Source organism: Aptenodytes forsteri, unplaced genomic scaffold (genome assembly GCF_000699145.1).
Source record: "Aptenodytes forsteri isolate BGI_AS27 unplaced genomic scaffold, ASM69914v1 Scaffold9, whole genome shotgun sequence".
Lineage (NCBI taxonomy): Eukaryota > Metazoa > Chordata > Aves > Sphenisciformes > Spheniscidae > Aptenodytes > Aptenodytes forsteri.
In genome coordinates, this window is record NW_008796217.1 from 530,615 (window position 1) to 539,059 (window position 8,445).

The following is an 8,445-nucleotide window of genomic DNA, read 5'->3' on the forward strand; positions in this document are numbered from 1 at the left end:
TCCTCATCTTCTTTTATTTATATATGTATATATTTATACACGTGTGTGTATATATATATATATATGTATTTGCTGAGTCTGGATCAGCGCTGTCCCCTGACCCCGCCGTGCACCCTAGTTTTCCAGCTGCGCTGCCACATTGTCACCGTCCAGCGCTGGAGGAGGCGTTTAAGCCACTTGTGGGTGGCAGCGCGCGTCTGGGGCGCGTCCCTTGCCCTCCCTGGGGTTGTGGGTTGGGGTCTGGGGTTATTTTGGATGCGTTAGGTCATACTCGCCAGCGAACTTCCCCGTTTTGTACGTCCCCGTGAAACTTTTATTGCTTTTATTGAGTCACTTCGGGGAGTTCGGGGAATCCCAGACCTGGGAGGAAAAGGTGTCAGCATTAAATCACACTTGGGGGATTTGGATGAAAACGTATGCAAAAAAAAAAGAAAAAAAGGGGCTGTCCTGCTCGCGCTAGGCCCAGATTTGAATTTTTTGGGTGTTCCCATGCCATGGGACGCTTGACTTCTGTAGCAGACTGGAAGCAGCCATGCGTGGCCAGGGTTTCCTCAGCGGAGGTTAAAGGTGGTGGGATCAGAAACGCTGCAGAGGGGGGGAGGGTCTGGTGTCACCCGTGTTCCTGTGGGGTGTCCACTGCCGGATGCATTGGAGTCGGGGGTGGCTTGTAATTTGGGGTGTGTGGATGAGGTCTTGCCTGGTGCAAACCCCTCTGTGGTTTGTTGAAACAGTTTGGAAACTTGATGGTCAGAGAAAAATAACCATGACCTTGACATTGCCAGGTGCAAGTTTTGCTCGGGAGTGTAGGCAGGAGGGCTGCCTTCCTGCTTGTATTTTTTTCAGAGAGGCTGTAACAGCTGCACCTCTCTGGTTAGTTGGGAAAGTGTAGGAAATAAAAATTAAACAAAGAAAAAGCTGAAGCACAAGCAAGTGATGTATTCATGTGGCAGGGGGATGGGGGGAGAGTGGTGCATGAGGCTGGATTTATTGGTGTGCTGGAAGATTGCTGCGGCTTTTCCCCTTTAGGCAATAGGTGTTATGAGAGGGGAGTCAAAAATTGTCGGGTCTCAGTGAATAGGCATGGATTTATTTTATTTTATTTTTAAACTATTTGTGAATGCTCTTGAATTATGGAATGTGTGGCAGTAGGAGCAGCCATGCTTGGCTTTTCCATTTGGATTGCAGAACTCGGGCAGTGTTATTAGTCCTTTCCGCATAATAAAAACATCCATGGTTCAGTTGATCTAAAGTTTTATGTGTTTGTTTTCCTTTGCATTGCTTAAATGCTGGGGCATATTTGGAACCCTTGCGCTTACTTTCATGCCATGAGATCTGGGGGGTTGGTGTCTGTGGCAACCAGTGCGTGTGTAGATGACTGGCTGGTGTTTGGCATTGTAGCATTGGTGCCTGAGTGTGGATGTGGTAGGATCAGCTGGACTTGTCTTCTGTTTTCGTGGTAGAATTTGAAGACTAAGAACCAGAAATATTCCAGTTCCATCAAAATTAATTTATTTTTTTTTGCTAGCCACATTGATATGCACTTTCAACCAAATGACCCTTTATGAAGAAGGATGACACTTTGCAAACCTCAATCTAAGTGAATGCAGACTGAAGGAATCTCTTTTCCTTGAATGCGTGAGATTTGCCCCAGCTGAAAACTAGGTGAATTTTTGTTCTCAGCAGAGAGTAGATCTGTGATGGAGGATTGAAGCATCTTTCTGATTTCTTTGCTGAAACTTGACTCCGCTAGTAAGTGTGGTGGTCAAGGTCACTCCATGCCTTTTCTTAGGTTGTAGAAGGCCTGTCTGTTGTGCGTTTGAGAACAGTAAATTTGCTGTTATGCAAGCTAACTAGGCTTACATGTGCTTTCTTTTGGCACAAAATGAAGACTTCCTGCCCTGAAGCCATTAAGTTATAAATTTATGTGATGATGAAAAAAAAAATATTGTGCTGGAATGTGGCGTTTATCGTAGCAGTAGCACAGAGCTGGGGAGCGAGAGACGGGAAAGCCTCCTTTCGGGGATTAAGGGAAGCAAGAGGGTTCAACAGGTCATCCAGAACAGTATTTCTGTCAGTATTCTGCCCCCAATATGCTTTTCCTCTTGCTCAAAGTTAACTACTCTGGTGCTGCATAGGGTAAATGATGTATGCCAAAAGTAGGGAAAATGTATGTCATCTCTGTTTGTCGGTGTATGCCTGTGTTAGTAATACAATGCTGATGTAAACATACACAGCGAGTATCTTACGCCTTTTCCTCCTCATGATGAGGAACACACTTTTGTTTCAGACAGTCAGAGAGAAGATAAGACATTCACCAAAGAACAAGCTTAAAACTGTAGCAAAGGAGAACTGCTTTCCCATCTTGCTGTGAGAGAGGAGCTGATGGGGTTTGTTGGTAATTGAGTCTTTTCTGGGAATTTTGGGTTTATTACATCTTCTGTCATTGCCATCACAAGAGGTCAAGTCTACATCAACATATTCCTCCCCGCCCTTGGGCTAGATCTGTGTTACAAATTACACAGTTATTGACAGCGAGAACGTTTCAGAAGTAGGAAACAAGTTTGGCTTTCTGCAGGCAAAGGTCAGAAAGCACAGCATGATTGCCAACAACTGAAAGACAGATTAGCTTGCCTTACTGCTCAGGCAAGTTATCTTGTTTTATAATAAATGCACTTGTTTGCTTTGTATAGATTAGGATAAATTGGATTAGGATTACTTGGTTTCTGCTTGGAGATAGGGTTTTTCCTCTGGTGTCGATCCTGCGCTCACGTTGTGGTTTCTATATGCAGTGGTTCCAGTGCTGCCTCTGAAATCTCTGAGTTTAGAGAACTGAGATTTTTGAGTTTTTCTCTCCCCTAATGCAATGGCCACCAGATAGTGATTTCGCAATGTGATATTTTTGTTTAAGATCAAGTGAAGTGTGCCAACTTTGGATCAGATATGCATGCATGCATGCATGCAGGTCTAGCCTGTGAAAATCCACTTGGGATCTTGTGTTTGCAATAAGCGTGTCCTGAGATTGCCCTTGTCTATGCTTCCCCCACTAAATTGGTTAAAACTTTACAGGAACAGGGAACTTTGCAAGCAGAATTATTGCTGACATATAAAGTGTGATAGCACTTTTTCACTTGGGCAAATATATGATGCCTCTGCAAACTTCAAATTATTAATCCTTAAAACACAGAGCTGGGTGACTTAAATCATGTTTAAGTTGGCCTCAGCTGAGCCTACAGTCAAAGTGTGTAACTTGATCTTAAAAAATTCCTAGATTTCATCCTTTGCCAAAACTCTCTATCTAATGTTAGCATTGCTTGTTAAAGGTTGTGGAGGCTAGGGATGGGCTTACAGCATGGATAAAGGGAGTATAACTCTTATTTCAGTACTGCTTATTGTAGTTGGGGTGACAAAAGCGTCACTCTATAGCTCCTCGGTCTGTTGTGCTGCCACTGCCTGTAGTCCTGGCTGAGCATAAAGCATTCTGGTGTGGACAGCATCACAGCGGGATCCTGGCTGCAGTGTTGTAGCAGGACTGACCTCAAACTGGGGGACGTTGCTTGCAGGATAGAGAAAGGAGAGAGCGGAGGTGAACTGCACCTGAAGGCTGCTCTTTGCTGTTTGGAAACTGTCTCCCACAGGACTCTCCGACTGAACTCAAGCTGCAATTCATGCTCTTTGTTAAGCATACCTTCTGATTAATAAAAGAAATTTCTTTAGTCTTTCGAGATTACCTTGTAAAAATAATCTGCAATGTTGATTTCTCACCAGGCTTATAGAATGAGTGAACTATTGCTTACCCACAGGGAAACAGAGTGTGGAGTTGGGGGAATACCTTCCTTCAATGGTGTGTGTAAAAGTTCGGCACTTGCCATTGATTTTTCTGCTGAAATTCAGTTCAGTTCAGATCTTCAGCATAAGGCACACCTTACCTGGGATCACTGGCCACAGGCAGGATTGCCGCTGACTCTGGAAAAGGTGGTATGTATCAGCTCTTGGCTTGGGGATCAAAGGCCGCTTCGTCATTAGAAAGAAAAATGCTGACTGCCTCCACTGACTTGCCTAGTATTCTCTGTATGCTCCAGGAAATGGCTTTGATCACTTTTCTTCACAAAGCTAAGCTTTTCCTGGTACTTAAATATTCACTTCCTTAATTGTGCTGAGTAACTCTAACCCTAATGAATTCATTTTCCTCAAGGCGTGACACCCTCGCATTCATGCCATCGCTAGTGATGCTGCATCATACCACATACCATAGTTCGGTCTCCCCACCTTCCTGTCTGTAATCATCCACTGTCATTTTATTGTTATGCTCTGAATTCTTTTCAGTTTATCCCGAGATGCCAAGAGCCAGCACCAAGCAGTAAATTTCAGCTTTCACATAAAACTTTAAATTACTCGTCTCTAATGATTCAGAATTCCTTAACTAACCTGGGGGAAGAGCTCAAGAAAATGTGAAAGAGCATAAGTTTTTATAGCTTGAATCCAGATGCACATGGTACTGCCTAGAGTGATTCTTTGTTTTGGGAGTTTAAGAAATCTGACCTTTTAGAATGGGAGACACGTACACTTCCAGTTGATATCAAGCTCTGGAAATAAGGTCCTCTGTTTCCAGAGACGGAAGAAGTAATTGAAAACTTCACACTTAGATAAACATTTGGTTCTAAAAAGCTTTTGTTTATCATTTTTTCCCTTCTTTTTAGCCTCTGGGTATAGTCCAAGTTTTGATTGTATAAAATGAGAAGTCTGGCTTTTGTGGAGGTGGACCTAGACAGCTGAGGTTTCTGTTGCCTTCAGGGCAATGGTCTGCCCAGTATTACTGACTGTAGCTGCTCTCAGAGACCAGGCATTGGTTTAGATGGATGACTGAGACTTACCCAGTCCTGGCTATGCTTCTCACCCAGGATGCTTCAGGGACTAGTTAGTTCATTCTCTTTGGATTTTGCATAATTACATTTGTGTGGTTTGACCTTCTTTCTCATCTCTGTCTTTCCTTCCTCCCCCTCTTTCTTCACGCAGCAATCTTGCTTTTGTCATACTTTTTTGGAATTGAGTAATGTGCTCACAGCAGAAAAGTTTGATGAGGCTGCAGAAACAGAAAACGGAAACCTCTCTCCTCTGCAGGTGTTAAGAGCAATGCTGCAGAGCCTATATGGCAGTGCAGCGTTCCTTACCAGGTATGCTGCAGTACCGGTGCCTCTGCATTGAGTCCTGCACTGAAATAAGTAAGTCATCTCAGGGAATGGCTGGGTAGGACAGAAACGAAAGGTGTGGCAGTATGATGGTGAAGAGATACCACCTTGTGTGCTTTGGCTCAGTCTGGCCTGATAATCACCGCAGGGGTCAGAGAGAGGAGCAGCTGGTTTGCTGGGGCTGGGAAGTGTAAACAGAGGAGGGAAACTCCTGGGAGCTTTGAATAACTTGAATTAGTGTGTCTGGGCAGTGGCCTGGATTATTGAACTTTTGCCTCCATCACTTGCCATGATCCTCTCTCTGCCCTTCATCCTTTCACTATGTCCCCTTCAAAAATGCCTGACTGCTGGTACGTTGTGCTCTCCATGCCTTGGATGGTCACTGACATAAAATCATTTGCAAACAAACCCAGTTGCCCTGTGATGGCAGGATGCTTTTTCAATGCTGCTAGCACTGCGCTAACAGTTGTGATTGAAATGAGGGTGGATTTTATGGGACCCCTGCAAGTAAAATCATTTGGGAGAGGGTCACTGTGTTAAAGTTGGTTACAGCTGTTGCTTGCTTCACTTGAACCTCTAGTGTCCCTCAAACAAATGCTTTAAAAAGTGATACCATTGTTGAAGTGCTAAATCTGTTAACTTCATTACCTTTAGGGGCTTTTGGTATTGATTCCCGCTGTTAATGTGCACATAATCAGAGCAAAATTACAATATGGGCATTTCTAGAAGCTGCTCTCTAGGTGAGACGATAATAGCTCAGAAGAGATGCATGAATTGTCACACACTCTTGTCTGCCTGTCTGCTGTCCCTCATGGATACGGACTGTGGATTTTTATCCTGTCAAATTGTTTCGCTACAGAATTACGGCTGCAAAATGTGTTCCAGTGCCTGGGATTGCCCTTCCCAAAATACTGGGTAGCCTTTGGAGGCTGTATGGAAAGAGCAGGCAGTAGTTTTGGATGCAAATTGCTTATATCAAGATAACCCTTTAACTGTATTATTTCTGTTCACTATATGAGAAAAAAGAGGAAAAGTTTCAAGTTTGTGCAAGGTACTCTTTTGCTATATGCTGTTCCCAACTAGAAACACAGTGGTTTGAAACCAGCCAGAAACACAGCATGAAACATGTGGCTGCATGAACTGAACTTAGTCTCATGAGAGGTACACACCCATCAGTTGTTAAGAACTGGATTGTAAGATGTAGTGCCTGCATCCAGTAGTTGAGATTGCAAGCGCATTGGGATCTTGAAAACGACTGTTTTGTCCATTTGTGACGTGGACATTTCCATAGCCTTAATTCCCCAGGGAAATCCTTATTCGTTGGACGTTAGTGCAATAAGACCAGCAGTGGTCCTTCTGGACCAGTATGAAATGTTTGTGTTGTACAGGTGAGGAGACGCAGGCAGCTCAGTGCAGAAGTCAGGTTTTTCTCAGCACGGTCCAGGGCAGCTCAGCAGTCTTCCTTCTAAGCTGGAAATAAGATCTCTTGACTTGGTCCTGTGTTTTGGCTGTTAGATGCATCCTCAAACTGGAAAATATGACTTTCCTCCTAACTGGAAGGCAGGTGTTTTGCAGTCACAGTTGCACGAGGGGAAGGTGGTACGTTCTGGCCAACAGCTGCTACCTGAACAACCAGGAGCAGGCTGGGCTTTAGCAAAGGTGCAAACCTGGTGGCATTCATAGACTTACATCAGCGCTGGCAACTGGGGAAGGACATATATTGGATTTTCTTTTGCTTTTTGCAAGACACCAGCACTGTCTTGGTCCTATTTGAGCTGAGTTTTCAGCAGCTCTCGTCCAGCTATCAGTTGCTGAAACAGTGCTGGGCAGAAGCTGTGGTTCTTCTGCCTTTGGGTGCTGGGAGATAAAGCGGTAGGTAGTGATACAGTGAACACACAGCACACCCCACGCAGGGTGGGGTGAAAAGATGGATATTGCTTGTTCTTGCTGTGAGATGTCTCTGACTATCAGAGCAGCCACTCTGGGACTATCTGCACAGAAAAGCAGGGATCTGCCCCTGCTCTGCCACCTGCAGTGAAGTCTTGGGTCTTGTCCGTGATATTAGCAGTAGGGATGTGATGAAGGCTTTAATTCCTCCTATTAGGCAGATGTTGCCGTAACATGGAAATTTCAGAATTATCTCCTATCTGCACTTAAAATCTGAATTAAGGTCAAAGAAGTCCAAGGACTATCTATTGCATAAGTTTTTATAAAGACTTATATTGAAGCTCAAGAAATTAATAAGCATAAAGTAGTATATAATTCTAGTGGAAAGCAAGCAATAATAAAAACCTGGGTGTCTGGCCTTTGTGCCTTTTAGAAATGCAGCTGGAACTGGCATCTCTTAATTGCAGCTTGTTTTCCAGGTCATCAGTTTGACTTCTTGAGTATGTAACTCTCCCAGATGGTTTGGCTTTGTGGATGTCTTACATGATCTACATGTCTTCAAATGTTTTTTTTTCTTCAGGCTTGGCACTTTGGAACGAATGCTGTCTGGAGTCTGAGTTGTGTAACATTAAAGTTTGAATTATGTCCAAATTTCAACTGTGTTATCAAGAAATGTCAAGTTTGCTCAGTGATAGCTGCATCCAGACTTCCTGAAGTGTAATGGTGGAAGTAGGCAGATCTTTCAGGCTGTGGAAACTTCTGGAGAAATACTGAATCCTTAGCAGGCACAGACTGCTTAAATATCTGTTTCTGTAGTGGACAATATCAGATCTTCCAGGTACTGCAGGTACTAATTTTAAGTTTCACACAGGAATGCAATATGTATTAGGACCTTAACCAGTGTCTGTGAAGTTGTCTGGAATCTCTTCACTTTCTTCTATGACTGAGACCTTAAGCTACTACTCACTTTTATTGTGCTTTGCATTTTATTGTCTTTTTTTATATATATCTTTCCCCAGCAAGGTCAATTTTTACTGTTAATGGCTCTGTGCCTCTGAAATGAGCCGTGGAAGTAGGAGGTCTGTTTTGTTCTGCCTGTGCACCACCAGTATAAATGGGCTTAGTAAATTCTTCTTCAAAGTTGTGTTAGTGCTGGCACCAGTAAGACCTCGAAAGGTTCAGCTTTAACTTTCTATATCAGATGAAGTCTGAATGCTCAGTTCCAAAAATTGCAATAATCCTAGGACAGTTTATAGGGAGAGAATAAAACTGCATAAGCCCAAGACTTGTGTTCATAGAAGTGTCTAAGTGTCTTTTTGCTGCTTTGTTTTTTGTTGTGGGTTTTTTTCCTCTGCTCTTTGCTTCTCTGCAA